The sequence below is a fragment of the Pieris napi genome, chromosome 8 (genome assembly GCF_905475465.1).
Source record: "Pieris napi chromosome 8, ilPieNapi1.2, whole genome shotgun sequence".
In the NCBI taxonomy this organism is placed as follows: domain Eukaryota; kingdom Metazoa; phylum Arthropoda; class Insecta; order Lepidoptera; family Pieridae; genus Pieris; species Pieris napi.
In genome coordinates this window covers 11,001,751-11,019,119 of record NC_062241.1, presented here as the reverse complement: position 1 = coordinate 11,019,119, position 17,369 = coordinate 11,001,751, and the positions used below count along the sequence as shown (strand labels likewise).

The following is a 17,369-nucleotide window of genomic DNA, read 5'->3' as shown; positions in this document are numbered from 1 at the left end:
GTCAACAGGATTATACACATCCTGTATAACACAAAATATAATATAACTGTCTTTAGTTTAATGGGAACTTGGTTATTCAGTATTATTATTAATTAATTACGTTTTAAAACGAACAAAATCACCTATAAAATAATAATGACGCTTAATTTGTTTGAATTTGAATTGGCTTGGAAACGCAACCCTGAGGTCGGGTTTTTGAATCGCATCTGCACAATTTATTTTCTACGATTATGTTAATAAACACTTGAGGAAACCGGCAGTTTTTAGACCTAATAACGGCGTCTCAGACGCAGAAGGCTATTATATTCCTGATTTGGATAACAACAGGGCTAGATACCAACTTTTTAAGACACAAATATAGAGTACTAGCCGTTTCGCGCCCGCTTTGCTGGACGAATTAAAATAAATTTTATGTTTCATTATTTTATTTTTTTTCATATTTTTATTATTCTTCTTTTTAACTTCCCGCTAAGAAAATTGAAATATTTCGAAAATCGAGTTTTTAACAGATGTTGACGTTTTGCGGTTCTAGGAAGCCTCCCCGAATGTTTCCGCGGTGAAGTCCGTATGGATAAATTTTCATAAAAGTAAAACAGCAATAAAAAAATGAAGGAGCGTTGGAATTTAATAAATAAATCTATATAATAATCGATACGATCAGTGGTTTAGGCGTGATTGAGCCTCAAACGAAGACCATTTTCATTATATATATATATAGATTAACTATATTCTTAACAATAATTTAATAATAATTTAAAAAAAAATAAACAAATTTTAAAAGTTTGGTCCCCGTGGCACGTTCCTATAATGCTGGCAGCATTTCCTTTCTGTATTTATTCGTCGAGCGCGTAAAGAACCAGCTCTGGGGTCACCGGTACAATCTACCAGCCGACTTAAATCTTTAATTACCTGTGCACTTGAACCCCACGACCCAAGAGTCTATTTCAGAGGGAACGAAATGAAAGTTCGAGGTAATACTCTTATCTTTTATTGTTTAACTAATATCCCTACTAAAGATGATAAAACAGATTTTTAGTAAAACCTAAGCTAAATACTACCCTAGGTTAAACTTCAACAGAGTGGAAATGAAGAAAACTCACGTGAAAATCATCTCTGCAATGTGCAATTAATGTTGCACAACTTCCAGTACATAATAAGCACAAGTTTTTCGAAGTTTAAACTTAAAAGTTGTTAATTAAACTTGTTCTATCAGGTAATTATTTGCTAGTTTTCAATTAAGTTACTTGTTTATTAATAGATCGTGTTTATAGATTTACAGAATATGTAACTCTGTCACATATAAGGGAACGATATATATGTTACCGTGCACATATTATAAGTAAAAATAAAACAGTGGTGCTACAACCTCTTTAGGTCTGGGCCTCAGATTTCTGAATCTGTTTCATGATCATTTTTCAATCTAATAGGCAAGAAGGTGATCAGCCCCCAGTGCCTGACACACGCCGTCGACTTTTTGGGTCTAAGACATGTCGGTTTCTTCACGATGTTTTCCTTCACCGTTCTAGCGAATGTTAAATGCGCACATAGAAAGAAATTCCATTTGAGCACGGCCGGGGATTGAACCTACGCCCAGGGATGAGAGTCGCACGCTGAAGCCACTAGGCCAACACTGCTCCCAAGTGCACATATTATACGTAATCAAAAATATTTTTTGGTAATAAGAAATATACCAATAAAGTTATGGAATTAATGTACCAATTCTTAAAAGGCCGATAACGCACTTGGGAACTTTATTTTTGATTCTGACAGTGGTTGCCTGGAAGAGATAATGCAAAAGCGTTAATGCCGCCAGTTGCCTTTTTCATTAAATTATGTCAATTGTATAATATTTCTGTATGCAACGAAGTGTTTATACATAAATAAATAAAACTAATAATGGCTACCCCAGTTTCTCCAGATAATAATTGCTTTCCAAGCATCATTAATATCGAAAACATCTAATCATATTTAAGCTCCTTATTCCAATAAACAAACAACAATAGAACCTCCCATCCTATAATAAAGCAGAGTAAAATGTACTGAAATATTTTGATTAATTTTTTGAAATCATTTATTACATTATTCACATTAGACACGTGTCGAGTGCTTTTCAGTTATCATATGCAGCGGGTTCGTTACCGGGAAAAATTATTTTGGAACGCACAGGAGGCTATATCTATTACAATATCTACTATATAAAAATAAGTCGGGTTTTCCTTCCTGACGCTATAACTCCAGAACGCACGAACCGATTTCCACGGTTTTGCATTCGTTGGAAAGGTCTCGGGCTCCGTGAGGTTTATAGCAAAGAAAATTCAGGAAAAATTTCAACAGAAAAGCGGGATAACCAAACGAAATGTTACATAAACCGAAGCCATCTGGTGGCGAAACGGAGTTCGCCGAGTTTACTAGTAATCATATAAAGGATACAGAAAGAGGCAAACGGGCTTACCTGATATTAAGTGATATGCCCCAGGACACTTACATTGCCAGAAGGCTCGCAAGTGCGTTGCCGGTCTTTTAAAATTCGGTACGCTATTTTCTTGAAGGACCCAAAGTCGAATTGGTTTGGAAACACTTCAGAGGGAAGGTGGTTCCATATAGCGGTGGTGCGCGGCAAAAACGCTCAGTTGTGGAACGACGGACGTCTAGGTGATACGGATGGTATTTTGTATTCTGCCTGACGTTCTATAAAGAAACTCAGCTGCAGGTATTCGCCTGAACAACTCCTATTAAAACTCTAGATGGTAGAAGACCAGCGAGACCCCACATCTCTACGCGACATAAAAGGAATCAAGCCGCACAGAAAGTTGTTAACGATTCTTCATTGAACGCAGTTTTAAATAACCTACGATTTATTAATGCTTGTCCCTCTTATGGAGGTATCGAAAATATTAATAACATACTACATGGAAGAATAACACGAGCTTACAAATACAGAGATTAAAAAATATATTCCGTGGTTATGTGTTTGCCTTCAAAATTTATAAGCTAGACCATATTTTATTCTACCCTAGCTTCTTACGATGAAAGAGCCTGGTTTTCAGCAGAGTGGTCCCTCAAAGAAATGTCTGAACAAAGGACCAGCGTACTTTGAGCCCTCGGGACATTCATATTCACTGAATTCAAAATTTGTGAGCTTTCACTCCGTTTGATTTCCTCTTATAATTATTCTAGCTTGGACATAATAAATAGAGCCTTCAATATTATACTGGGTCTTATATTTATTTACCTAATTAAGCTAAATACACACCTATATGTATATAATCGAAGAAATATTTTAAATTTCCAAAAGTTAAAAAAAGTTGAAAAAAAAAAGAATAATTTTAAAAGGCACGTTATATTTAAAAATTGACTTGCTAGGAAGCAAAGACACAATATTACTTTCAGCTAGAATGCTACAAAATTAGAAAAATCGACTAAGAACCATAACATACATAAATGTAATTAAACTCAGGCTCATCGTAAGCTTGAAGCACTCATAAAAAACACTCATCTTTATCGCACATACACACGCAATTCTTGATAAAGAAATAAATATCTCGTAAAACGTAAAAATCTTATGTAGACAATTAATTTTTCTGATACTCTACATCAGTTTTTAAGTGTTTTTGGCAAGTATAATTATTGGACCGTTCCAATAATTATACTTGCAGTTATTTTAAAGGAATATGGTCTACAGGATTAACCACGCTTATGATTTTTGATTATTTAAGTCAACCTAACGGGAATATAAGCAAAAAGCACGCGAATTTATTCACAGTTAAATGGAAAATTTGGATAATTTTTTAAGGTTAATAAATAATATTTATATAATGCAATACTGATATTAAAGATAATATCACCTGTTATTAACTTATGATATTATGATGAGAGAGAGAGAATGCGTATAATAAATAAAGCTATATTAAAACCGTTTGAGCCCCATAACATTATTATTAAAAAAAAAAACTTTTATTAATACTTTCATATAATATTATACGTAGAGAATTTTGTAGTATCGAAAAAAATAAACAAATAGTAAAATTAAAATAATTTTATATGAGATTTTATATGTATTAACGTAATATTATAAAACCTTTTTACCTATTATCTTTAGACACCAAACACATTTGCAAACACATAACTAATAACACACACTCCAATTAAACACAAATAAAATTACCACATACACAATAAATTTAACTGTTCTAAATATCTATAACGCGTAACGAATAACGGTATTTACGAAAATAACGGCGTAGAATCGTAGCGGGCGTCTACGCTACGCGAGCTCCGTAACACAACTGGTTACTATAGCAGCAGACGGCTACGAGATACGTACTTGTATATGTTATGTCAAAGCCTTATAAGGTAAACATTAGGTTTTGATTATGGTATAGAGCTTTAGAACAATATTACTGACGTTAATATTTCAATGGTAATTTTTAATATATCTACTATAGATACTTAAACACTATTTATAATTATTATTTACTAAACATTTTGTAAACGAAACAAATGGAGAAATGATTTCTATTGTTCAGACATTTTTATTCATAAGAGTCGTGTATATACGAGAACAATAAAACATTTTCTCACTCATCAGGTAAACGGTACCAACCGTAGAAACACAATAGTAGCAGAGAAATCCTGGCATGTGAAAGGAATAATCATAGGGTAACAAAAGCCTGAATTTGCCTTTAGGCAGGGTCCGGGATAAGGGTCAACACCTCGTCAACCTCATACCTATATAATCGTATATAAATAGTTTCTTGTATATGTTTTGGAAACTTCAATTCCAGTTAAGGTATATATGTAAGGAAAACATATATAACATAAAATATATTTTCCTATACAAACTCTTGTCTATATTGTATTTTATATAAACTCTTTTGTAATGTTGTCGTTGCCGTCTAATCGACGATGTTTAATTTACGTCACTTGACATAATATATGTAAGATATTTTAATTTTTTCATTATATTATTTTACTTTATAAAACCTACAATATATAGGTTTTAAATGTTGTTTCTTTTGTATTCACAGAGAAACGCAGTTGCGCCTTATTTATTCCCAGTATAAGCGATTGATACTATTATATATATATATATAGATAAAAAAGTTGGTACTTTTAATTTGTTTCAGAATTCTTGTATGTAATACATTAGGACTTAGTACAACTTCCAATTGGATTCACTGTGATCAGAAGAGACACATTTGCTTTAGTCTAAAAGTAATAAGATTGAGTGAAACTTTATCAATACCAGTTAAGACTGCTTGCTTTAATAAGATCTATCTATTTTAAGGGAGTAAAATTTATAACAGTTACATTCCTTTGGTATAAATGGTAGATCTTAATATAAAAAATAACAAGTACGTAAGTTACTGCGTGCGTGTTTGATAAAAAAAGGAATGATTTAATCAAATACAAAAGACAATCAAACTATGTTAACACTACGTTCAAGATGATTGAACTAAACGTAATCTCATTCAAGATTACACGACAACCGGGAATGACAGATGTCGCGACAAATTGCTCTTGAATCATTCATTCACTCATAAGGGGTTGATTATTCTATCAGGTAGCACTTAATTATGCATTAAAACCTTTTGTACGTGCATATCAGATTACTACGCTATTAATTTATTAATGACTCACTTTATACCGTTGAGCTGTGGGTCGGCGGCTCTCTCAATCCCGAGGTCATGCGTTCGAATCTACTAAATTCTACTGCACTAACGGATTTTTCAATCTATGAGCGCAATGGTTTATTAACACAAGGCCACACATTACACAAATAAAAAAAAGGAACAAGACAAGCCTAAGATGCGGACGGCGTGCACAAACATAATTACTAAGATTACAAAGATAAATATTACAAAGGAAGAACTTAAAAAACATAGCAAAATAATCTAAGAAAGTGATAACAGAATGGCACTCCTGTAATCGAAATCTTCCTGTAATTATGTCAAAGACGTTAACTGTGAGAAAGAAACACGCCTAAGAAAATACTGCCAGAAACATAGAAAAAGTTAACAGGAAATCAGATATGGAAGTCAATGCGAAAGCATATTTCGGTCTTAGTACTTTTTGTCTCAATACAAAACTACAAAAGATACAGTATGAAGATTTGTGATGTAGACGGCTCATTGGTTTAGTGGTTAGTACCCCTGACTGCGAATCCATTGGTCCCGGGTTCGATCCTCGGCTGAGACAAACATCGATGTGATGAGCATTCGGTGTTGTGCTTAGGTCGTGGGTGTTTAAATATGTATTTATATGTCTATCTATCTATAATATGTATGTATATCCGTTGCCTAGTACCCATAACACAAGCTTCACCAGCTTAGCATGGGACTAGGTCAATTGGTGTGAATTGTCCAATCATATTAAAAAAAAAATTGTAAATAGAGAATATTTTTTAATTGATGTGTATTGAAATAGATTGTGTGAAAAAAGTTTCTACTATCAAAGAAGTCCTTGGCTAAAATAGCCTCGTTTTAACCTTTACCTAACAGATAGCGTGGGAAGACACCTACACAAGTCCTACGTAGTTGTCAACTTGCAGTTAATAACCATCTACTTTTTAAAACCTCGTAAAAAACGTGCTTTTTTAAATTATAAAATTCAATATCGCTACAGCCCATTGTGTGACTTGTCCTTTTGTTTCTTTTTTCTCTTTTGTTTCAATGACATATATCTTCTTTATATATATAATTCTTCTGTGAGTGTGTATGTCACTGAACGTCTCTCAAACGACTGGACCGATTTTGATGAAATTTTTTGTGTGTGTTCAAGGGGATCTGGGAATGGTTTAGATTCACAAATCAGCCCGGCAGATGGCGCTGCAGTCGGTACTTTCATACTTTGTTTAATATCCTAATCGCTTGAAATATCATGCAGGACAACGTCTGTGGGGTCCACTAGTTTACGTATATATTAGTATTGACATATTGACATTTTTGTTTATAGGTAAAGAGCCTTATGTGCCCAACATTCACCCCGTACATCTATGGTTTGCTGTTTTCCTCATGTTGTTATCATTAATAATTGTTTTACCCTATTTAAAGATTAATACCACGACCTCATGGTTTAGTATTGCTCTTAGTAAGGTTGAGACTTTGAGTGATATTCAGTAATAAGACTTTTGAACCGCGTGCATTAAAAAGTACTGGGTTTTGTAATACAGTTCTCGACTTTGTATCAAACCTTCAGGCTAACACTCTTCTCGAAAATATATAACGTTGAAATCTTAGATAATTTTAACCATTGTGGTAATAAAAACCGCACAGTTCCTTGGTCTGTAGCCAACTGTAAAGTCTCGGTGTCAACCGCACTAAAAGCAATTTTATTCTTATACCATATCAGAGATAAGTAGAAAGAATGCATTCAGAATATCGCAACATCGCAGTTATAATGACTTAAATTTCATAGATTAGAGAACAGTGTATTATAAAAAACTTTAGAGGTGTCAAGGGACACCCGGATGGAACGAAATTCCTTTCGATTAATTTATATGTCAATTGGTATCATAACAGTATCATAGATTTTCTCGACACCAATCTTACGACGGTGGTTATTTCTTTAATGACGATTCACAAGTGAACATTGTGTTACCTACGTGAATAAATGATTTTTGAATTGAATTGAATTGACGAAAAAAAAAGCCAACATCACGAGGTGTTCCCAGGCGGTCACCCATCCAAGTACTGACCTTGCCCGACGTTGCTTAACTTCGGTGATTATTTATTATTGACTCCCCCCCCCCATGTAACGCGGCGTAACGTTTTTCTGTACCCAAGTATAATAAAACATTTCGTGACCACCTAGTGACTCATTATACCTAAAACTTACCATTATGTGGTGTAAAGTACTGGAAAGTCGAAAATAATATTAACAATAACGCGTAATTCAATCCTCGCCCCGTACCGTAACGTTTGCAAAAGCCCCCAAAAATTCGTTACGTAATACTTGAAGTCAAGTTAGTTTTTTGTTAATCCAGCATCGCAACCACACTACCCCTAATTTTATGTTAGTTATAAGCTCATGTTTTAAACAATTAAAGCCAGACACCCAGCTTCAAACAAAGAGTTTCATCTAACATACATTTGAACATCCCTCCAACATCCGCCACCGAACTTAACTTACACTAGTATTACATTAGTTATTAGTTTTAAGTTAGGCTAAATTCTAATGTCCTATCATGTCTCAGTGAGGAGACAATTTAATATAATCTTTTATTTATTTTCAATACTAAAGTTGTTAGTTCAACATGTAAAATGTTAAAATTCTTTTTTTTTTTTTTTGTTTAAAAGACAATTCACACCAATTGACCTAGTCCCATGCTAAGCTGGTGAAGCTTGTGTTATGGGTACTAGGCAACGGATATACATACATATTATAGATAGAATAAATACATATTTAAACACCCAAGACCTAAGAACAACACCAAATGCTCATCACATCGATGTTCGCCTCAGCCGGGGATCGAACCCGGGACCCATGGATTCGCAGTCAGGGGTACTAACCACTAGACCAATGAGTCGTCAAATTCTATTCTAATACTAAAAATAAAACTTTAAAAGTACAGTAACAAAGCTCCTAGATCTCGTTTAAGCGTGGTTTTTAATACTTAGTTAATAAAAAGCAACTTCTAAACAGATTAACTAGAAGAAAAACTATTATCGTTCCTGGTTCAATTAAGTCACCGAAGTTAAATGAAGTCCGCAAGAAGTTTCGATTTAAACTAACTTCGGACACGACATTCTTTAGACAATTTCTCCGTCTTGTGAAATTGAGCTCAATTCGAATTTAGAATTGACTTAAAGCGTGAAGTTTTATCGTCTACATTTAAAAAAAGGTTTTAATGGGATCGGTATCATTCATCTATTGTACATTGTGAAATTCGGATTCGTCAGAAGAGTTGTCAAAGGGTGTTGTGGTCAATATTGGACAATTAACAATTCTGCCTCAGTACTCTTTAACTTTCAATACCGATGCCAATGGTAACGTTTTAATAAGCAATTTCATTTTCGTATCGGTGATATTGCAGCGATGTTATTGCGCAGTACAAGAACTGAACATCTGAACTTCTACCCCATTTATCATGGAGATTGTTCAGAGGATTTGTTCGGTCTAATAACTGCAGCTGAGGTTCATTATCGGACGTCAAGGTAGACTACAAAATACCATCCGTATCACCAGCACTATGTGGAACCAGCTGCCCACTGAAGTATTTCCGAACCTATTCAACTTAGGGTCCTAAGATAAGAGCTAAAACTAACCTAATTTACTAAAAAGGACTAACTGACTAATAATACTTACTTAAGTTAAATGCTAAAACGGCACAATAACAATGTTATATAACATTATTATATATCTATCTATTTTATAGTTTATTTATAATAACAGTATTTGAAGGTCCATGATACATTTAACGCCCCGAAAAACGGAAAATGGTGAAAACAATTTTTTGGCATGTCATCCATTCTGTTCCACATGGCTTGAAATCTGTTGCGAGGCTTTGACTCATACATATCTATTTGAATAAAATCGAAACGATATATTTTTGTAGTGGGAAACTGTGAAAAATGTTTCTTTGACAATTTCCACTAACGATGATAGAGTTTTTTCAATATTTTATAAAACGTCTGTCATAGACAACTTTATTCTACATTTATTTATGAAAACCTATTTTTTTTTTATATAATAGGGGGGCAAACGAGCTTGCGGGACGACCAAAAGGGCAGTCCACGCAGCCCATAGACACCCATTTTTAGTGGGTGCGTTGCCGGCCTTTGAGGGAGGAGTAGGCTCGTTTTTTAAAAATTTGGAGGTCGTATCTCTGAGGGAAGACCCCCCCCGGGAGGGATTTTTTAGAACATAGGGCAAAATATATTATAACACGGAAAATGGGTAGAAGGCTCACCTAATGTTACGAAAACAACCATGGATACTCTCAATGCCAGAGGGCTCGCGAGTGCGTTGCCGGCATTTTCAGAAATGGAACGCTCTTGTTTTGAAAGACGTAATACTTTAATATGTTTTTAATTGACGCAAACCGTTATCTATATACATATATATGTAGAATTACTAGGAGGTATGTAACATCAATGCCAGAGGGCTCGCGAGTGCGTTGTCGGCCGTTTAGAAATTGGTACGCTCTATTTTAGTTTATGACATTTTCCTTTGAATAATTGTTATGTAGAGGGAGGGTAAAACTTGCTGAGTTTCTTGCCCGTTCTCAGAACAAGGCCTCCTGGTAGTTTTGCGAAGGGATGGCGTAGTCTTGTTCTTTCGCGAATTTTGTAAACGTTTTTGACATTCATAAGCATGCCCTAAGACGCATCTAAATTGAATAAACGTATTTTGATTGATTGATTGATTTTGAAGGACGTAATACTTTACTATGTTCCAAATGGACGCAAAACATTATCTATATATCTTACGATACAGCATATGACCTTTATGATGCGATAATTCTTTCATTCATAAAGTGTTTTAAAGTCTGACTCATTACTAGCACATTTTTCTGAACGCTTTCGCCCACTAGGTGATTATTCAATATGCATTTATCAAAGGAAAATCTATCGTATCACAATGCAATAAGGTTGAAGTTTGAATGTGTTTATATGAAGGTAGATAACCCACGCTAAATGCAATTGACAAAGACCTTCATGAACAGGCGCATATCAATGTTATATCATAAATAAATCGCGTAAATTTTTCACATTACTTCCGAACGATTGCCTAAATTGTGTGCCGTGTTGCTCACCCGCTGTCCAATTCCTGGAACAACATCTAGCAGCTTGGACTTCCTCCTTGCTACAATAATGAGTCCAAATCATTCTCAGGTCGCAAAGAGTAAATGTCATTAGGGTCGCAAGGGCGTACCGCACGGTTTCTTATGATGCAGTGTGTGTTTTAGCACCACGAAGCAGACGCCTTGAGCGAAGTATATTGGAGAAGGGCCGAAGCCAACCACAATGGTAATGACCCTAAATCCAGGTGTGGAAAATAACTGAAGAAAACGAAGCAATAAGACACTGGGAGGAACGGGTTGGCGCGAGAGCCGGGTGTTACACCATGAACGCGGTAAGGGCACAGCTCGAGAAATGGGTGAGAAGGTGGCGGTGCCGCCTCAGGTACCGACTCGTACCGAGATACTTACTGGACACGGCTGTTTCGGCAGCTATTTACACAAGGTAGGTATGAGGAGGCACTAACCAGCCATCACTGAACATCTACGGGACTGGGCGCAGACAACTAAATACCCTATTTTAATTATCAAATTAATTTTAATAACTTTTATTTATTTTTGATATTAATTTCGACCTTTATTAACCTACATTATATTCGATATACGACATGTTCATAGTCATCTCGGCGTAAAGTTGTGGATGTGAAATCTCAACGGAGACCCCGCGGTGCGTTGCTAGGCAACGGCACGTATCTGAAATTTTCTAATTTCACCCTTTGTGACTAACACACCAATTAAAAACGGTGTTGAGACATTCCTTAGGATGATTTTCAGTTTCATGTCGTTTTATAGATGTTGGGACACCTTTATTTATTCATGCATATGGAACGATAATCTGGCGACTTATTTTTTTACCTGCAAAGTGTATTTTTATATATTTTAAAATAAATCAATTTTATAATTGACAAATATAATTAGTTAAAGTTATGAGTTATTGACATTACGAAAAAAAGCTAATACATAAATTGTCTCTAGTATTTTTATGTATACATCTGTTTTTATTTTAAATAATTCGGAAATCAGATATTGTTAAAACTGGTGTTTAGACGCCATTTTTCAAATATGGCGGCCTGAGCGTCATAAATACAAGGCGGGAAAGTCGAAATTAAAAGGTAAATACTATTTTTCGAACCATATGACTGTAATATTAAATACGAAAAAGGTATTTGTCTATAGTTTGATAGTTTATTTTGATCTCTCCTTAATCCTTTTTCCCTAAGAGATGCTTGGAAGAGATCGTTTGTTAGTGAAATAAGGTTAGTAGTTATGGTTAAATTTTAAATTAATGAAATGTTCTCATACATAGTAGATTTTGAGTTAATTTTAATAAAAAACGTATGAAATTACAATTTGTCCAAAGATAAAATTTAAATCCAGCTGTAAAGTATAAAATTGTTAAGTTCAAAAGGTCATAACAATTTACATTTAAGGCAGAGACTAACATGAATTTAAAGTTCACAAATTTTAATATGAATCGGGATATGACGTAATGAATTTTCATAACTACGTTCAGGGAAACGTGTGGAAATGATAATATTTTAACCAAGGATATGGTTTGATTAAACCAGTAAATGTCTCGTTCACTAAGAGTTTATGTTATCGGGTTTTCCTAGAACTTAGTTTTAGTTCTAATATTCCCACGTATAATATATATAATATTAAAATTGTAACAGAAATCGAACAAAAAATCAATAAAAAATACATTAAATTAAACTATAACAAATAAATAAAATATAAAAAGATTATAGCAGAGCGTGGTTTCGATCCACGGACCTCTGGGTTATGGGCCCAGCACGCTTCCACTGCGCCACTCTGCTCTATACTAGAATTACGAAATTACCATACTTAATGCAGCATTAGCAACATGATTAAAATAATATGTTGCGTCATTTTCGTTGCAACGCAATTGCCAAATGACGTCATATTTGCGATTCCGTAATAAGATAATTCATCCAATGCAAACAAAGAATCTCTTAATAGCAACATGAAAATACATATATCCATCTCTTTCGCTTAGTATGGCTAAAGCAGAGATAGATAAGCAACATGTGCTCTAGAATTTTGTTAATGCATTAAAATTACTGTTTTAAAAGCGGTGACTCAAAGATTTATGCCTTTTACGTTACGCGTAATGGGAATATACTGGTTTGAACCCTTTAATTGTTAAATATTGCTGGATTTTGAGGTAATTGACGTCACACATGTATGAAGGGCAGAGTGGCCAGAATATTATACTAACGTGAATTACGTGGAAATCGAACCTACAACCAGTTCAACTCTGCGTACTCGTGGCGGTGACGTCATATTTGAGTAGTTTATCTTATCACTATAGTTCAAATATGTTATCATACTATTTGCATTATTGAATCACTTTTTAATCCGGTAGAATATATTAGCTGGCATACATATATTTATTAATCAATCAATGTTATTGATTAACTAGTTCCCCTTGACCTCCATCTGTATTAAAATCCATCAATAAGTTCATTCGAGCAATATAAATGATAGCCACTATAACTTGATCCATAAACTTCCCTTATCTGACCTGAATCTCGGTATAAACGAGGGTCTTCATACACTGGTTACGGAAGTCAGTGGTTTGGAAAAGCACGATAAGTAAACTACGTTATGGATAGCTTTCAAGTAGTGCAGTTAAAACGCGGTTTTTATGTTAATATAACCGCGGATTTAACCGCAAGATGTTAAGAATTCTTCGAATGTAGTTAGGTGATGCAATCTCGAGTCGAGATCCTGAGTTCGAGATCTCGTAGGAGTCAGAATTACAATTACGAGATCTCGGTATTTTCGAAAAACATTTGTTTAATTCGAACATAACACAATGAGGAGGAGTTTTCATGACATACGCTTGTTCATTGAGGAGATTAACTTTTCTGATAGTAAAGCTACATAATCTCGTTAATCCTTCGAGATCTCGTCATGTAATGCTTCGAGATTGATCTCGAAAAATGGCCCGTTCCCGCGAGATCGGGATTGTTTACACTTTATGTAGCTTTATTCAAGGCCTGATCAAAGCGTCAGTAGGGCTACTCTATAAGGGAGCGTTCAAGTATTACGTAACGAGTTTTGGGGGGGAGGGGGCCTTTTGTAAAACGTTACGATGCGGGGCGGGGATTTAATTACGCGTTATTTTCAATATTATTTTCGACTTTCCATTTCCAGTACTTTACACCACATAATGGTAACTTTTAGGTATAAAGAGTCACTGGGTGGTCACGAAACGATTTACTATACTTGGGTACAGAAAAACGTTACGTAGCGTTACATGGGGGGGGGGGGGGGCAATAATCTACAAAAATTGCGTGACGTAATACTTGAACGCTCCCTAAACCGTTTTCATTAACTGGAATTGGTAGTCATATAGCAGTTCTCTATATAGCGACAGCGATTGGGATCTCGACATTTCCGTATTAATTGTCACCATCATAGTGTAAATAATCAGATAGACATAAATAAAAAAATTACAAACTAAATTATATTTATAATTAAGAATGTATAATTCTAAAACAATGTGTATGCCTAAAAATACAAGAAAATATTACATCTCAAATTTAACACACATACACTTCAATCACATTAGAACATAAGAAATCTATCAAAGGATAGAAATAAACAAACAACCACAAAATAAAACTAAACAAAAAAAAATAATAATGATAATAACTAAAAATTAATTATCGACAGATGTCTCTATGTTCTATTTCGATATTATTTGTAACATAGACCTTAGTCTCTTGACTATAGTCAAAGTATATTAAAATAGTCTGTGGCAAAATATATAAAAAGATAAAAAATGTTGAATAAAAATTAAATGTGGATTAAGGGAAAATGTTTTATAGCAATTTGACGCACGTGCGAGGGACATTTTAAATCCAGTTATAATTGAGGGTTATGCAAATTTGTCCAGTTACAAGCGAACACAGTTTAACTGAGGTTCTTTATTGGAAGAAATACATATACATATACAAAGAAATTTTGATGAAATAAAACAACTTTTTTTTATAAAAAAATATCGGTTGTCTGTAAAGTCGGTTTACTGACGATAGTTGAACGTGACAACGTCATAAGAAAATACTGATGGAATGGTTGCATTTTTTTAAAATTTTAATTTTATTTGTTTGATAGATATTTTGTATGGATATAGAGTAGGTAAATGGAAATCACAATTGAATTGATCAAGTTACATTTATTTGTACGCATAAATACAATTATGTCAATTTTTGTGTGCAAGCGAGAGCGCGGAACGAGTGCTCTCGCTTGCACTTCAAGCCTTAAATGGAACGCCTCAGAGGTAACGCCGCAAGAGTCATGTTTTTTCGTGCGTGCAGCCGGCTCCATCGAATTATAAGACGTTGTCACGTCAAAAGAGGGCAAACTGCCAGGAGGCTGACGTTAAGTGATATGCCCAAGGACATTCAATCAATAATAAATACTATATTTCTCATTACAGCTTTGTATCATAGCTAAAGCATAGAAACTGTGAAAAGTAAACTAGTTTGACTCTACATAAGAGCGAAAGAGACAGCTATTTACTCAATACATTTATAAATTTTTTGGATACATAATTTAGAGACCTAAATTACTTAAGACATGACAAACATAAGTCTAGCTCCTTCTTATGCTTTAGTTAGGCGTTAGAAAGTTAGGGAAAAATCTATTTGCTGTGTACGCTTAATTTTTTTTTGTTATTCTAACAAAGGGTGCAATCTGCCATATATTTAAGTGATGAAACGCGGTTTAATCACTAGATATTCCTGTTTATATCCAGGTTAGTTGCAAGTTAGGAATTGGTTGGATTAGCATATTGTTTACCGACGTGGCCAGTATCCGGTGTGTATTTAGATTTGCTCTGGAAACGGAACAGAACCTCGAAGGGCTGGCAGTAGTTGTAATAATGTAAAAATAAATAATCGAAAACTGTAAAAGTTAGGCAAAATTATTTGAAGGATTTTGTCTGCCTTTTACAATTTTCTAGTAATTGCTAAAAAAAGACATAAAAATTGTCAACCATTGCCGTTGATAGCGAAACCGAAGACCTCACCTGATGTTATTGATATTATCGCCCATAGACAATCACACTGCCAGAAGTCTCGCAAGTGCGTTGTCGGCTTTTTAATATTTGATACGCTCTTATCTATAGCGGTTACTCTTTAAGAGTTTAAAAATTGTAAATATCGGAAGTAGTTTAGATGTACAATTAAAAAACTATTCCATTGTAAGCATAACCAAATATGTTACTTATTCCAGCTTCCAGTATATGTATTTCCGTACTGATACGACATAGAGGTCTTCAAGAAGAGTATCTCAAAGGTCGGCAACACATCAGCTAGCCCCCGGCGTTGCAGGTGTCCACGTGGTTATCACTTTATTCTAAGTGATCCTGCTCATTTGACTACTGTTTCATAAAACACCTTTTTCGTAGAGAATAATTTCAGAAAAGTTCTGAACGATAAAAGTGTCAATCACTTGTGACGCAGGTGTGTCAGCTACAAGAATATAGCGATATTTTATATTATCGTATATTAGGTATGTTGGCCTAATGGCTGGGGTGTCTCTCAATGGTAATATTTTCAAAATCAGACTAATTTTCATTGTGCAAACATCGCAACAGAAATGACTTAGACCTAAAAGTCGATGGTGTGTGAGACACCGAAGGCTACCTTGGGGACCTACTTGCCTATTGCCCATTGCCTAACTAGGCATTTGGGCCACTGGGCAAGTGCCCATTACAAAGAAGTAATGGTTAAAAAACAGCTTCAGAATTCTAATGTCAGATCACCGTTAAATTATGAGCATCGATCCCCTGCTGTGCACTAATGCACTTTCTATGTGCACATTTAACATTCGCTCGAACGGTAAAGGAAAACATCGTGAGGAAACCGGCTTGTCTTAGATCCAAAAAGTCGCCGGCGTGTGTCAGGCAGCTGATCACCCACTTGCCTATTAGATTGACAAATTATCATGAAACAGATACAGATACTAAAAAGTTTGTAGCGCCACTGATTGAAATGACTGAGTTATTTTTAATAATACAGAAATATTGAGTATTTATAATATTCTTAACCTATATAGTCATAATAATTACAATTAATAAATTTTAAGAGATTGGTCCCTGTGGTAGACCAGGCAGCATTTCCTCGCCGTATTGGGATTTGGGATACTTATTCGTTGAGCGAAGAAAGCACCACCTCTGGGATCGTCGATACCAGGCGCCAACTTAAATCTTTAACTAGCGTAACATTTTTTTACATTGTAAGCAATTCTTTTCGAATATTAAAGCAACTGTTTGCCGTTTTACAATTTGCAAATTTGGGACCGAGATATATTAAGAAATAGAATATATCACTTTTATGAGAAGAAACATTTCTAGTAAGTGAATAAGTTTTGTAATGGAGGTGTCATGTCACTTTGTAAATTTCGTTTACTTTCATCAAATTTCATTTTAAATTCTTAAGAAACTGTAAATAAGATTTTGTCTTTAGTACAAGGTTAGAAAGAACCTTTAATGTCACCTTGATAAGTTTAAATCGTATTTAAAGTAATATATATATAACTGGCAGGAGGCTCACCTGATATTAAGTGGTACCGCCGCCCATGGACACTCTAAACT

General features: G+C 34.6%; 1 protein-coding gene and 1 non-coding gene across 11 annotated transcripts in view; both read right to left on the bottom strand.

The window, feature by feature from the left end:
- LOC125051499 (uncharacterized protein CG43867) overlaps positions 1–17,369 on the bottom strand; it is a 315,007-nt gene that overhangs the window by 118,284 nt on the left and 179,354 nt on the right. For 2 of the 10 annotated variants that reach the window (XM_047651834.1, XM_047651835.1), the window contains exon 1: positions 4,087–4,272. The exons of the other annotated variants lie outside the window; for them this stretch is intronic. The gene's annotated coding sequence lies outside the window, so the exon portion shown is untranslated. Of the gene's footprint in view, positions 1–4,086; positions 4,273–17,369 lie in introns of those variants that run through there. 10 annotated transcript variants of the gene reach the window in all.
- Trnam-cau lies at positions 12,487–12,558 on the bottom strand. Its single transcript has one exon. It is a non-coding gene; the product is annotated as a tRNA-Met (tRNA).